The 15,518-nt window shown below is 44.0% G+C and overlaps 1 long non-coding RNA gene across 1 annotated transcript in view; it reads right to left on the bottom strand.

Moving 5' to 3' along the window:
• The window catches only part of LOC147120870 (uncharacterized), an 88,363-nt gene that overhangs the window by 63,232 nt on the left and 9,613 nt on the right, over positions 1-15,518 (bottom strand). The window contains exon 2 of the long non-coding RNA XR_015075356.1: positions 15,113-15,188. This is a non-coding gene — a long non-coding RNA (uncharacterized LOC147120870). The remainder of the gene's footprint in view (positions 1-15,112; positions 15,189-15,518) is intronic.

Raw genomic sequence — 15,518 nt, 5'->3', positions numbered from 1 at the left:
GTTGTGTCCGTTTCTTCTCCCGTTAAGTGTAAAACTGTATTGCATCCATAGCGATTTCTTTTATCTTCTGTATAATACTGTTTTTCTTGTAGTGTTAGCTTTTCTAATTAATAAACATTGGTTTTCCTTGCACCAATCCACTGGTCTGTTCGTTTGTCCTTGTTACCACTCGGTAAGTCCTGAGCTCAGAATCAGGAAGGGGAAAGCGATTCGCAACCGCACAGCGGGCAGGGCAGCTCAGGAAAACATAACTGGCTGACCTACAATAAGCCCCTGGAAGAAAACCCCCTACAAACTCCTTCTTGAATATATTTAATGAATTGGCCTCAACTGCCTTCTGTGATAGAGAATTCCACAGGTTCACCACTCTTTGGGTGAAGAAATTCCTCCTCATCTCTGTCCTAAATGGCTTACACCTTATCCTTAGCCTGTGACCACTGGTTCTGGACTCCCCCACCATCGGGAACATCCTTCCTGCATCAAGTCTGTCTAGTCCTGTTAGAATTTTATAAGTTTCAATGAGATCCCCTCTCATTCTTCTAAACTCCAGCGAGTATAAGCCCAATCGACCCAATCTCTCCTCATACGTCATTCCTGCCATCCCAGGTATCAGTCTGGTGAATCTTCGCTGCACTCCCTCCAAGGCAAGCACATCCTTCCTCAGATAAAGTGACCAAAACTGCATACAATACTAAAGGTGCGGTCTCACCAAGGCCCTGTACAACTGCAGCAAGACATCCTTGCTCATGTACTCAAACCCTCTCGCTACGAAGGCCAACATACCATGTGCCTTCTTAACCGCCTGCTGCACCTGCATGCTTACCTTCTGTGATTGGTGCACAAGGACACCCAGGTCTTGTTGCACTTCCCCTTCTCCCAATCTATTGCTGTTCAGATAATAATCTGCCTTCCTGTTTTTGCCACCAAAGTGGATAACCTCACATTTATCCACATTATATTGTATCTGCCATGCATCTGCCCAATCACCCAACCTGTCGAAATCACACTGGAGTTTCTCGGCATCCTCCTCACAGCACACACGCCCACCCAGCTTTGTGTCGCTGCAAATTTGGAGATATTACATCTAGTTCCCTCATCTAGATCATTAATATATATTGTGAATAGCTGGGGTCCTAGCACCGATCCCTGCGGTACCCCACTAGTCACTGCCCACCACTCACAAAAAGACCCATTTATTCCAACTCTTTGCTTCCTGTCTGCCAACCAGTTCTCCATCCAAGTCAGTACCTTGCCCCCAATCCCATGTGCCTTAATTTTACACGCTGATTTCTTATGCGGGACCTTATCGAAAGCCTTCTGAAAGTCCAAATACATCACATCCACTGGTTCTCCCTTATCTATTTTACCAGTTACATCCTCAAAAAATTCCAGTAGATTAGTCAAGCACGATTTACCTTTTGTAAATCCATGTTGACTTTGTCCGATCCTGTCACTGTTTTCCAAGTACTCTGCTATTACATGTTTTATTATGGACTCGAGCATGTTCCTCACTACCGATGTCAGGCTTACCGGTCTATAATTCCCTGTTTTCTCTCTACCATCTTTTTTGAATAGTGGGGTAACATTAGCTACCCTCCAATCCATGGGAACAGTTCCAGAGTCTATAGAATTTTGGAAGATGACCAGCAATCCATCTACTATTTCTAGGGCCACTTCCTTAAGTACCCTAGGATGTAGATTATTAGGCCCTGGGGATTTATCGGCCTTCAATCCCATCAATTTCCCTAACACCATTTCCCTACAAATACTGATTTCTTTCAGTTCCTCCCTCTCATTAGACCCTATGTTCCCCAACATCTCTGGGAGGTTATTTGTGTCCTCCTTTGTGAAGACACAACCAAAGTATGTATTTAATTGGTCTGCCATTTCTTTGTTCCCCATTATAAATTCCCCTGATTCTGACTGCAAGGGACCTAAGCTTGACTTCACCAATCTTTTTCTCTTCACATATCTATAGAAGCTTTTAGTCAGTTTTTATGTTCCCTGTAAGCTTACTCTCATACTATATTTTCCCCCTCTTAATTAATCCCTTTGTCCTCCTTTGCTGAATCCTAAACTGCTCCGAATCCTCAGGTTTGCTGCTTTTTCTGGCCAATTTATATGTCCTCTCCTTGGATCTTATGCTATCCCTAATTTCCCTTGTTAGCCACGGTTGATTCCACTTTTTTGTTTTATTTTTATGCCAAACAGGGATGAACAAATTCTGTAGTTCATCCATGCGATCTTTAAATGTTTGCCATTGCCTATCCACCGTCAACCCTTTGAGTAACATTCCCCAATCAATCCTACCCAACTCGCGCCTCATTCCATCGTAGTTTCCTTTATTTAAATTCAGGACCCTAGTCTCTGAGTCAAATACTCCATCTTAATGAAGAATTCTATCATATTATGATCGCTCCGCCCCAAGGGGCCTCGCACAAGATTGCTAATTATTCCTTTCTCATTACATAATACCCAGTCTAAGATGGCCTGATCTCTAGTTCAGGTGGGCAGTGGGAGCACATCTGCCTGATGTCAGCGCCAAGCGATAATTCTCATCACCAGGCAGGAGTGAGGAGGGGCCGCAGAGGGATATGCAGCAGGCGGGTTGATATTTGTCGAGCAATGATGAGCATTCACGTGCCAACTGGGGGCAAAACAATCATTTAAAAAATTTACCATTTCAAATTTCGGAGCGATCCCTTTAAGGGCGCTGGTTAAGCCACTCTATGTATAATGTCACATGACACAAGAAAGAAACACTTACATTTATAAGTGCCTTTTACGACCTCAGGACGTCCTAAAGCACTTTACAGAGTACTTTTGAAGTGTAGTCACTGTTGTAATTCAGTGAAACACGGCTGCCAATTTGTGCACAGCAAGGTCCCACAAACAGTTGTTTTAGGTGTTAGTTGAAGGAACAATTTTGGCCAGGACTCCAAAGGACTCCCATACTCTTCTTCGAAATAGTGACCATGGGATCTTTTACGTCCAATTGTGAGGGCAGATGGGGTCTCGGTTTAACGTCTCATCTGAAAGACTCACTGTTGTAATGTAGGGAAATCATGATTTTTTTTTTTTACATAGGAGAAAATCTATCTTTTCTCAATTTGAACAGAAAATTGTATTAAAGGACAGAGATTATTAAAACAAAATTTAACAATGCCTGGGAGCGTGTTTGGGGCTCTTGTACACTCTGAGGCGCCAGATTTGCTGCAAACTGCTATACTGTTGTTGTTTATGATGTCTTACTCTAAATATAATTGTGAACAGATGACCCTGTGGGAAATTAAAAGTTTAATTCTGTAGAAACACTCCCAAAATCTGTGACTTAATTTAGTTTCAATTTAAATTTAAAAAGCATCATTTTAGTTTTTTCCAACTTTTTTTCCTTAAAGGTCTGTTTCATGGTGAGGTACCGTTCCAGCAGTACCATCTGCTGTCTGTTACCTTACCCAAGCGTCTATCCCTCACAGTGATCGGGAGCAAGAGTCCTGGCAGATTTATTTGCCCCTCCTGAGCTCAGGGATCCTTTGGTTATTTACAACACCCTCTTATCTCAGCACAGACGTGGAACCAAACCTGAGATCCTTCTGGGGTCGCTATGTGTCAGAACTGGAATATAAATTGATCACAAAATTCCTCAGGGTCACTACCTCCTGGCAGGAAACCACCATAATGCCCCTGGAAAACAGCAGAGACCGGGCCGTGTCAAGGTGTCAGACGTGGCTCAGTGGTAGCGCTCTTACTTTTGAGTTGGAAGGTTGTGAGTCCAGGTCCCACTCCAGAGACTTCGGTGCAGTATTAAGGAACCTGGAGCCCTGAGGACCTTTTCTCATTTAAAAAAAATAATTAACTGATCAGGTCCCGAGGGGCCCATGGGTGGGCAGATACGAGAGTTTTTGGCCACCATGGACAGGTAATACCCGAAGTGATGCTTGCCCCATGCTAATGAGATGCCATCCCGCCAAGCCCAAGAACTGTGGCAAAGTCAACACTGGAGAGCATGACATCGTGACCTTGGCATGACCAACGGGATTGCGAACCATGAATTCTCAGCCCCAACTGGGGAGAACATCATGTTTCTCTGTTTCTGTAGAACCAGCATATATTTCTCTGCCCTTCTGACAACCGGGTGAGGGTGAGGGTACAATGTAGGATACAGTCAAAGGGTCTCCCCCAGCTTATGGTGGACAACTGACACTATCATAGATCCATGAAAATGTGGGTCTACAAAGGTGCTGTAAGGTTCGGGTAAGTGGTTTCAGTAAAATAAATGCCTCACCTCTGTGCCCTGGGTGTCCATATTATACAGCCCACGTACCGAGTCATAAGTACCTAAGAATTACGACCCCTCGAGCCTGCTCTGCCATTCAGTAAGATCATGTGTGATCTTCGACCTCAATTCCACTTTCCCGCCCATATCCCTAACCCTTGATTCCCCTAGAGTTTAAAAATCTATCTCTCTCAGCCTTGAATATACTCAACGATTCAACATCCACAGCCCTTTAGGGTAGAGAATTCCAAAGGTTCACAACCCTCTGAGTGAAGAAATTCCTCCTCACCTCATTCTTAAATGGTCGGCCCCATATCCTGAGACTATGCCCCCTAGTTCTAGACTCTCCAGCCAGGGGAAACAGCCTCTCAGCATCTAGCCTGTCAATCCCCCTCGGAATTTTATATGTTTCAATGAGATCACCTCTCATTCTTCTAAACTCCAGAGAGTATAGGCCCAGTCTACTCAATCTCTCCTCATGGGACAATCCTCTCATCACAGGAGACCGTCTTCTGCTGCATGGAGTAAGTGAGAAGGCAGCGCAGAGCGACTGGCCCTACAAATCAGGAAACCCAGGAGAGGCGGAGAAATAAAAGCACCTTAAAATGGGACAAGATGTCAGTAGGAAATAAAACAAAATGAATCTGCAGACTGATAAAGCAACTTGGAACACTCTACAAAATAAAGGGCTAAATAGGCATCTGAGATTTATGGGCTATCCGATTACGATCTGTTTTAGTGGGCCCTGTTGAGTTTGAGACAGCCTGTTTTTTTGAACTATTAATCAAATAGTTTACCGGATCTGTTTCCATGAGCGTAATACTTTTTTTCCGCCTGGAAAACAAAATAGCATTCCGCACAAACAATGCATCCAGTCCAGGTCCATTGAATTCCATACTCCTTGCAAGGATACAACCTGATTTATGATGTTCATCAGGATATACATGCTGTCTGTGCTCATGTTTTCTTTCCAGCCTGCAGCTGAAGCCAAAGAAATAAGAAAGAAGGAACTTGCATTTATACAGTGCCGTTCATGTCCTCAGGATGTCCCAAAGCACTTTACAGTCAATGAGGTACTTGTTGAGTGTAGTCACTCTTGTAATGGTGTCCTGGCTGACTGAGGTGAGATATATTTCACAGCCATGCATGTGTGCCTTGGTTGGGTATTCTTTCTGATTGGCAAAGTTCTGATACAAGCACATAGTTGGTTAATAAATAGGTTATGGTCTGCCTAGGAATGTAGGGACGTAGCACGAGGCCACTAAGCATTTGTAACAGAACTTTGCCAATTGGAACGCTTACCTCAGTAAGTTTATCCAGTGAGTAGCTGTCTCTCATAGACCAGGTTTAGTCCCAACTCTGTTCTTTGAACCAGGGTGGCTGTAGGAGGGCTACAATCAGCCTCATGTCACCTCCTAGGTTAGCGAGGGGAAAGTTGGTCACCAGGCTTCCTGCTTCTGATCACTATCCAGCAATATGCTGGAAAATGAGTGTCGGTTGAGGGCACAGCCAGGCTTGGCTGTGAAACAGCCAATGGTTAAATAGTCTGCCAATATTTCCTGTCAAGGCTCGCATGACCATTTGTTTGAGATACTGGAGAGCAATGCGCCCGTGGAATCGTACCTCAGTATAGAGTCAATGAATCCAGATGAGAGAAGGGAGCAAATTAGCAATGTCGACAGAATCAGCAAATTTGCTGTTGCGCAAACCTATCTACAGCAAATTATCCGAAGTTGGGATCTTGCGACATTGTTTGAATGAGACATTTATTTCATGTCCCGAGGATGTTCCAAAGTGCTTCACACCCAATGAAATTCCTTTGAAGTACGGTCACAGTTGCTACATAGGTAAATGCACCAGTCGGTTTGTGTACAGCAAGGTCCTACAAACAGCAAATGAAATGCATTACCAGGTAATCTATTTTTGGTAGTGTTGGTTGAGACGGATGTTGGCCAGGACACTGGGAGAAGTCCGTGCTCTTAATACTGCCAAAGGAGTTTTGACATCCACCTGAACTTGTTTTAACGTCTCATCCAAAAAATGGTGGAAAGGTCTTGGAGGAATGATCCGCAAGTTGGCGGATGATATGAAGATGTGTGCGAGTGTTAGGACTGTGGAGGAGACTAATTAACTGCAAGCAGATGCTAATGTGTTAGGGAGTGGGCCCATGTTTGGCAAATGATATTTAATTTAGACAAGTGCAGTGTTATACATGTGGTCAGGACTAGCGCTAAGCAACAACAACAACTTGTATTTATATAGCGCCTTTAACATAGTAAAATGTCTTAAGGCGCTTCACAGGAGACATAAAATTTGACACCGATCCACATAAGGATAAATTAGGGCAGGTGACCAAAAGTTTGGTCAAAGAGGTAGGTTTTAAGGAGCATCTTAAAGGAGGAAAGAGAGGTAGAGAGGCGGAGAGGTTTAGGCAGGGAATTCCAGAGCTTAGGGCCCAGGCAACAGAAGGCACGGCCACCAATGGTTCAGCGATTATAATCAGGGATGTTCGAGGGGGCAGAATTAGAGGAGCGCAGATATCTCAGAGCGATTGTGGGGCTGGAGATTAGAGATAGGGAGGGGTGAGGCCATGGAGGGATTTGAAAACAAAAATGAGAATTTTGAAATTGAGGCATTGCTTAACCAGGAGTCAATGTAGGTCAGCACACACAGGGGTGATGGGTGAACGGGACTTGGTGCGAGTTAGGACACGGGCAGCCGAGTTTTGGATGACCTCAAGTTTACGTAGGGTAGAACGTGGGAGGCTAGCCAGGGTTGCATTGGAATATTCAAGTCTAGAGGTAACAAAGGCATGGGTGAGGATTTCAGCAGCAGATGAGCTGAGGGAAGGGCGGAGATGGGCGATGTTACGGAGGTGGAAATAGGCGGTCTTACTTATGCCGCGGAAAGCTGGTTGGAGGCTCATTTCAGGGTCAAATATGACACCAAAGTTGCAAATGGTGTGGTTCAGCCTCAGACAGATGTTAGGGAGAGGGATGGAGTCAGTGGCTAGGGAACGGAGTTAAGCCAAGCACAATTACATCTTACAGGGAATAGAACTTGTGACATAGTTATGTTGGGACTACATTGTACAAGTGTACTAACACCCAAATCAAGGTAGCAGCACTACGGTGCTGGGAAAGTAGTAGCAGGCGCCACACTGGGCACTTGGTGGTATCACTCCGCACCATGAGGCAGCAGCCATTACTTAGCAAATAAAACAGTAGTTTATTTTACAAACTACAGAGTCCAGTCGTCTTTACAAGGCACTACGAGCGCTAGAAGACATAACATGGTGGCAGTGGTATAAGTGAGTACAACTTACGCATATAAAAACGATATCAGATTGAAGAAAGAAACTTAAAAGTAAACTCTGCAGCGTTTTAACCGCGAATCGTACGGGCAGCTAAAATGGCGGCGTCCAATGCACTGACCGCAAATATGCTCCCCATCATGAACTGGGAAGCCGACGATATCGTGGAAGCTTTCCGGAAATTTAAGCAAAAATGCGAGCTTACATTTAAAAGTTTTCTGAAAGGCTCCTCCGATGAGGAAAAAGTCAGCTACATTCTACTGTGGGCGGGAGAAAAAGGCTTAGATCTCTATAACAGCTGGAGTTTATCCGAAGAGGATAAAACGAACCCTACGGAGATTTATGAAAAGTTCAGTAACCATCTCGAGCCTTAATCAAACCATCGCATACACAGGTATAAATTCCAAAGCTTAAGACAGGAACCTGGTGAAACGACTGACAATTTCCTGACGAGATTAAAAAACGAAGCCAGCAAATGCAAGTTTACGGAACTAGAAGAAAGGCTGGTAGATCAATTAATATGGGGCTCAGCACATACAGAAGTGCAAAAAGAACTAATAGGAAAAGAAAAGCTCGGAATATCAGAAGCCATAGATACAGCGAGGGCTCACGAAGCCACAAAACAACAGATGAAAATGCTGAACAATCATACGGCTGAAGTATGGACAACTCCCGAACTGGATCACAGAGTAGATGCAGTGCACGAAAAGCACAGCTCACAAAAACAAGTATATGACAGCGGGAAGAATATGTGTAGAAGTTGCGGAAGACAACACAACTACACAGACAGAAGAAAATGCCCAGCGTATGGAACAAGCTGCAACACGTGTGGTAAAGCAAACCACTGGCAAAAGATGTGCAGAGCTAAAAGAGAGGGGCTACACACCAAAAGCAGAGGCGGACAACAGAACCAACAAAAGAAAAACAAAATCCATACCATAGGTGAGCAAGACGACGAAGACTGCGGGTACGACAAAGCTCTGAACATCGAAACCATAAAGGTTCTCTTACACGAAACGTCCAGAGCGGAAAGCACCCCAAAGAAAGAATGGCACACTATCATCCAGATTAAAAAGAGGATCGAAGGACAGCCCACAACCGTCAATCTAAAAGTAAAGTTGGACACAGGAGCTCAGAACAACATCCTTCCACTGAGGCTATACCAGAGGATCTTCCCCAAAAACTTGGACAAAGATAGATACCCGAAAAGAGGGTGTTTAAAAGCAAACAACGTCAGCGTATGGGGGGGAGCGAGATCAGACAACTCGGAACAACCTATATAAAAGGAACACACAAAGGCAGAAACATCAATTGCATGTTCTATGTGACCGACTCCGAGGGACCGGCGATCCTGGGTTTAAACAGCTGCGAGAAGCTGGGGTTAATCTCGGTAAACCACGAACTAACAAAAACATCACTGAAAGTCGATAGCAACACCCCACTGGAAAATCGTCCACAAATCATGGACACGAAACATTTGATGGACATGTATCCAGAGTGTTTTGACGACACTGTAGGATGCTTCGGGGAGTTCAAGTACCATATAACAATAGATCCAGAGGTAAAACCCGTCATCCACGCTCCAAGAAAAATACCCATCGAGCTAAAAGAAAAATTATACACCGAACTAAAAGAAATGGAAGAGAAAGAAATAATCACAAAGGTCACTGAACCCACAGACTGGGTAAACTCGATTGTGGTACGGGAAAAGCCGAACGGGCGGCTCAGAATCTGTCTGGACCCCAAAGACTTAAACCAGGCAATAAAGCGGGACCACTACCCCACACCAACATTAGAAGAAATCACACCAGCACTGGCAGGAGCCAAAGTCTTTTCCAAACTGGATGCCAGAAACGGCTACTGGAACGTAAAACTGGACGAAGAATCAACTAACCTGATGACTTTTAATACACCATTGGGGCGTTATAAATTCCTGCGGCTGCCATTCGGGTTGAAAGTCAGCCAAGACATCTTCCAACAAAAGATCGATGAAACATACAAAGGCTGTGAGGGAGCCATTGGAATCGCTGATGACATCCAAGTCTACGGAACAAATGAAAGAGACCACGACGTGCACTTGCACGAGGCCATGGAGCGCACCAGAATGGCTGGCATCAAGCTGAATGCCGAGAAGTGCATCGTTAAAAGTACGAAATGCAAATTTTTTGGCATGATCTACACACCGGAGGGTGTCAAGCCTAATCCCGAAAAGGTCGCGGTGATAGCAGAGATGAAACCTCCAAACGACAAGAAAGAGCTGAGAAGCTACCTCGGTTTGGTCCAGTATATGAGCTCTTTCATCCCAAACATGTCAGACTACACAGCCAACCTAAGAGAATTACTAAAAGAAGACACCGAATACCAATGGTCAGAATCCCATGAGAGGAACTTCAAACACCTAAAGGAATTATTATGTAAAGAAACCAGCCTGTCTTATTACGATAGAAAAAAAACTGTCACCCTACAGGTAGATGCCTCTGTCAGGGGGCTAGGGGCAGCCCTCGTGCAGGAAGGAAAACCAATAGCTTTCGCATCGAAGGCATTGACATCAGCAGAGACAAGGTACGCAAACATCGAAAGAGAGCTATTGGCAGTAGTATACGGATGCGAAAAGTTCCACACCTACTTATACGGAAGAAAATTCGAGGTAGAGTGACCATCGTCCACTCGAACAAATTTACAGGAAAAACCTAAGCAAGGCCCCAGCAAGACTGCAAAGGTTACTGTTAAGACTCCAAAGTTACGACTTTGAATTAAAATACCGGCCAGGAAAAGAAATGGCACTGGCAGATGCATTGTCTCGATTGTCACCACACGAAAAACATGAGATGAAGAGCCTGACAGTAAAAATACACCACCTCGTAAATGTTACTCCCACAAAGCTTAGCCAAATTCAAGAGGAGACTGGTAAAGAAGAGGAGTTGCTACTACTCATGCAACAGGTAATACAGGGGTGGCCGGAGAAGATCCAGCAGGTCCAAAACCAAATCCGACAGCACTGGACAATCAGAGATGACATCTCGGTGGAGGACGGTGTTTTCCTTGCTGGCTCAAGAATCATAATACCAAAAACGATGCAAATGGAACTACTCCTCTTAATACACCAAGGCCATATGGGGATGGAGAAATGCAAACTAAGAGCCAGATCAGCTGTGTACTGGATAGGCATGTACAAAAGCATAGAACAAATGGTCTCCACATGCTGCATATGCCAGAAATACCGAAACACACAGCAGAAGGAGGAGATTATTCAAATGGAAGTACCCCCGAGACCATGGCACACAGTCGGAACAGATCTGTTCCTGTGCAACCAGGAGTGGTACATCATAGTAGCAGACTACTACTCAAAATTTCCTTTTGTCAGAAGGATAAACGACATGAGAGCCACAACAATCACAAAAATTGTGAAAAACTTATTCGCAGAACAGGGCATCCCAGAGAAAGTCATCTGCGACAATGGGACACAATTCACCTCCAGCGAATTCAGAGCACTGGCTGGAAAATACGGATTTAAAATAATTACCTCATCCCCACATTACCCAAGGGGACACGGATTTATCGAAAGACAGATCCAAACAGTCAAAAGAGCTCTCGTTAAAAGCAAGGAGATGGGAGAAGACCAAGACCTCGCCCTGTTGGCAATCAGGTCGACGCCTTTGAGAGTAGACTCGAAATCACCAGCAGAACTACTAAATGGTAGAAAATACAAAACAACTCTACCAGCAAAGATATATCCTCCCCAGGACCAAGAGGACGTTCGGCAGAAGCTGATGGAAACACAAGCTACGGGGAGCACACACTGCAACAAGCATGCAAAACCACTACCGGAGCTGCTAAATGGGCAATCAGTGCATATACAAGATCCGTTGTTGAGAACGTGGAGTCCAGCCAAGGTTATTGGAAAAGCTGATACTCCAAGATCTTACTTGGTAGAGACAGAACCTGGAAACCAATACAGGCGAAACAGGATCCATATCAGACCCTCACCTGAAGCTGTCAAACAGCGGACAACATTAACAGCAGTTACGGTACCAGACACGGAAAACAATATAACGCCAGAAACAAACACCTCAAATACAACAACTGCAAACATACACTCTCCAGAGCCAAACACGACAGCACCGGCAACAAGAAATGAACACGCCAAAACACCGCAGAGAGGAATAATTACAGCCAAGTCCACAAGATGGAGGAGTAACATACAACCACCTGAGCGGTATCACGAATAACTATAAAAACAATTATAATTCGCACACAACAGTAAAACAACAGTAAAACAACATGGACAAATATCTGTACATAAATTGAACAAAGAAAGCTCACGTTCAGTATTTTGGTAACGTTGGCAGCACGGTGGCATAGTGGTTAGCACTGTTGCCTCACAGCGCCAGGGACCCGGGTTCAAATCCGGCCTCGGGTGACTGTCTGTGTGGAGTTTGCACATTCTCCCCGTGTTTGCGTGGGTTTCCTCCGGGTGCTCCGGTTTCCTCCCACAGTCCAAAGATGTGCGGGTTAGGTTGATTGGCCATGATAAAAATTGGCCCTTAGTGTTAGGGGGGATTAAATACATGGAGTTACGGGGATAGGGCTTGGGTGGGATGGCTGTCGGTGTAGGGACCGGGTACTAGGGTTTGGATGATCAGCCATGATCTTGTTGAATGGCGGAGCAGGCTCGAATGGCCTACTCCTGCTCCTATCTTCTATGTTTCTATGTTATTCAACTGAAAACATTGTAAAATAGAAAAATTGATGTAATTAGTTTTGTTGGGAAAGAGGGATGTTACATAGTTATGTTGGGACTACATTGTACAAGTGTACTAACACCCAAATCAAGGTAGCAGCACTACGGTGCTGGGAAAGTAGTAGCAGGCGCCACACTGGGCACTTGGTGGTATCACTCCGCACCATGAGGCAGCAGCCATTATTTAGCAAATAAAACAGTAGTTTATTTTACAAACTACAGAGTCCAGAGTCGTCTTTACAAAGCACTACAAGCGCTAGAAGACATAACAGAACTGAAGCCTGCGGTGAAAGAAAAAGATCTCTATATCGCAGTTCATAACTCTCTAAAGGTTTACGACCAATATCATGAGGCTATAGCTAAAGCAAATAAGGCACTGGGCTGCATTTATAGGTCTATCCATTACAAGACAAAACATACATGTCCAGTTATAGTCCCCTCATGTGGTGGGTAATGATGAGGCTTTGGAAAAAGTTTGGAGGATCACGAGAATGATTCCCAGTTTAAAACAACTTAGCTACCCAGATAGGCTTTAGAAGCTGGGTCTATATACTTGGGAGAAGTGATGACTCTGGGGAAATTTGATTCGGAGGAACGGGATAGGAGATTTTTGAGTGTCAATCAGCCTGGTAATATATATAAAATAGCGAGATATGAGAAAGGTTGTGAAGAGAGTTTGAGGGTAGAGCTGAGAGGAGGATCAAATCATAAGCTTGTTCTTGGATGTCATCCAGGAGTGTTATGGAGTCTTCCTGGATGTAGGAGAATTCAAGTCTACCCTAGTCATTGTAATTTTGGAAAGAAAGATAGAAAGAAGACAAAAATTTTCATGGATAGTAGAGGCCAAAGGCCCAACGAGTCAGTCGCTTTTTCAGAGCATAGAATTAGGAGCAGAAGTCGGCCATACGGCCCCTCAAGCCTGCTCCGTCATTCAGTAAGATCATGGCTGATCTTCTACCTCAACTCCACTTTCCTGCCCGATCCTCATATCCCTTGATTCCCTAGAGTCCAAAAATCTATCAATCTCAGCCTTGAATATTTTTATAGATCTGAATCCCACCTACACATCTTCCCACCAAATCCTTCACTGCTTTCTCTTCAGAAGCACATCTAGTTGTCCCTTGAACCCATTCGTAGTATCCACTTCAATTACCTTCCCCTGAAATCTTTTCCATAATGCCTTATCATCCCTTGGGTGGAGTAGTCCCACTGGCTTACCTTCTTAGTCCCAACTTCCTATTTTTAAGTGCCCTGGTATTTGACTCCTCACCATGGAGAGCTCAATCTATATGAGAAAAGCATTAATAGGGGTTGGAAAGAAAAGAAGTGTAATCCCTCTCCCTGGGACACAAAGTCCAACAACATTAACTAGATTAAGAGTTTCCATCTGTGCTTTCAACATTTCAAATTTTAAGCAGTTTATCAGAGGGGTTGAGAACTAGAACTGAGGGATCTATCAGTCCCTAGTTCTAAAGGTCCCAAGTAAATTCTCTGTATTCTCTGATAGTCAGCACAAAGGAGGAAAAAGCTTGAAATATTGGCAATTGTAGATTTTTGACTGAAAAAAATAATAATTTGAGTATTTCTATAGTCATTGTTACATTAGAAATTCGCTAGTCAGCTATCCTGTCTTTCGGATGAGACATTAAACCGAGGTCCCGTCTGCTCCCTCAGGTGGATGCACTATTTCGAACAGCAGGGGAGTTATCCCTGGTGTCCTGGCCAATATTTATCCCTAAAATCAACATCGCTAAAACAGATTATCTGGTCATTATCACATTGCATTTTCTGGTAGTTTACTGTGCACAAATTGGCTGCCACATGTCTTACATTACAACAGTGACTACACTTCAAAAGTACTTCATTGGCTGTAAAGCGCTTTGGGAAGTCCGGTGGTCATGAAAGGCGCTATATAAATGCAAATCTTTCTCTTTCCATTCATTATTGTCTTAACTTCTATTAAAGGCAATCTGTGGGGTTTCTCCACACAAGTGATGCCCAACACCAGTAATGGGCACACTTTTGTACAGTGGGTACATGCCCACCAATGACTCGACATCTTTCAGAGCAGGCACGTGCACTCACTCTGCTCATTTGCAATGACCGCCTGGCTTTAATATTGTTGGTGTAATAGTCTGGATTGATTCCAAATCTTAAGTCTGTAGGAAAACAAGTCTATTTCCATAATGGCTCTCCTTTTAACTTCTGGTCTAGGCTGAGTAAGCTGATGATTCCAGGGACATAATCGAGTGAAGATTATACAGTTGCCAGCATCATCCCTGAGTTAGGGGAGGGAAAAAAAAACAGAGTTCCTGCTGTTGATAACTGTTTGATGACCCATGTTGGAAGGTGAATTTGTAACAGGGTTGTACTTGGCTATAATCAGCTGGACTGTTGACACTCACTGCACAGGTTTATACATGAATACCACTTGGGGAAGGTACTGGGCCATGGAACCCCAGCATGAGTCAACACCTTTAGGAGAGAGTGAGCAGAAAATTGGCAGATTTATTTTCTAAAGGCTGTTTAAATTAGTTATAAGATACTTCAAGCCAAACCTTTAGAATAAGCATTAACTTCTAAAATTAAGTTCAAACATAAGCCATTAAACAGACAAAATCTTCTTGTAAAAAAACTAAGGGGGAAAAATTTGTGGCTGCCACAAGTGTTGTCGGTGTTACTGGCAACTCACATTAAGGCTGCTGAAAATGGACCAAGCGCTACCAGGGAAAAATTCACGCAGGGGGGAGGGGTAAAGATTTTTAGCCCAGCAATAACTTACTATGTAACGCCCTCCTGGTGACATTAGTGCAGGCGTAGTTCCCATCCAGGAGCGGCGTTCCAGCTTCTAACAGCTTCTGTAAGCGAGGCAATAGTGTTTGTTAGACATTGTGGGAAATTAAATGGGCAACGCATTAAATGGACAATGCCTTCTGAACTAATAAAATTTAAAATGAATTGAAACAATGAGGTTTTCAGCCCTTTCAGCCTTAAAAAAAATTAAGAAGTCACACAACACCAGGTTATAGTCCAACAGCTTTATTTGAAATCACAAGCTCTCGGAGCGCTGCTCCTTCGTCAGGTGAAGTGGAGAAATGCATAAAGACACAGCTTATATAGTCAGAGAATAATGTCAGATGTTTACAGATAATCTTTCCAACTGCCATTTATCACACCTCGGCAGAGAG

Source organism: Somniosus microcephalus, chromosome 3, assembly GCF_052327205.1.
Source record: "Somniosus microcephalus isolate GS21.2 chromosome 3, FLI_Smic_1.0, whole genome shotgun sequence".
In the NCBI taxonomy this organism is placed as follows: Eukaryota; Metazoa; Chordata; class Chondrichthyes; order Squaliformes; family Somniosidae; genus Somniosus; species Somniosus microcephalus.
The sequence above is the reverse complement of the archived record's forward strand: the minus strand, read 5'-3'. Positions and strand labels throughout refer to the sequence as shown.